Source organism: Pseudophryne corroboree, chromosome 10, assembly GCF_028390025.1.
Source record: "Pseudophryne corroboree isolate aPseCor3 chromosome 10, aPseCor3.hap2, whole genome shotgun sequence".
NCBI lineage: Eukaryota > Metazoa > Chordata > Amphibia > Anura > Myobatrachidae > Pseudophryne > Pseudophryne corroboree.
This window is the reverse complement of record NC_086453.1, coordinates 35,082,884-35,083,560: the sequence shown is the minus strand read 5'-3', so window position 1 is coordinate 35,083,560 and position 677 is coordinate 35,082,884.

Here is a 677-nt window from a genome sequence, read left to right as displayed (position 1 = left end):
TCTGTCGGCAGCGGCATCACCTGGCTAGTGGAGCCCGATGCTGGTTGCAAAAACACGTGGGACCCCTACTTCTTTTTTCTCCCAGTATTTTTGAAAACCAGGACCGGTCCAAGAGTCCAGTGCTGGTTGTTTAAATACGTGGGGAACCTTAGTCAATTTTTTTTAAACTCTTTCTTCTTTACCTTTACAGGCAGGAGCATGCACGGATCTCACTGATCTGATCTGCGCATGCTTCTGTCAAAATTTGCACCTTGTAATGCAACTCGCAATTTAACCACTGGGTTTCAGGTCTGTGTTTTCGCCAGACCTCGCACTGCATTAGGGCGGTCATTCCGAGTTGATCGCTAGCTGCATTCGTTCGCTGTGCAGCAAAGAGGCAAAAAATCGGCACTTCTGCGCATGCGTATGCGGCGCAATGCGCACGCGCGACGTACTATTACAACAAGCGTTGTAGTTTCACATAGGGTCTAGCAAAGCTTTTCAGTCGCACTGCTGGCCGCAGAGTGATTGACATTAAGTGGGCGTTTCTGGGTGTCAAATTACCGTTTTTAGGGAGTGTTCGAAATAATGCAGGCGTGCCAGGAAAAACGCAGGCGTGGCTGGGCGAACGCAGAGCGTGTTTGTGACGTCAAAGCCGGAACTGAACAGTCTGAAGTGATCGCAAACTAGGAGTAGGT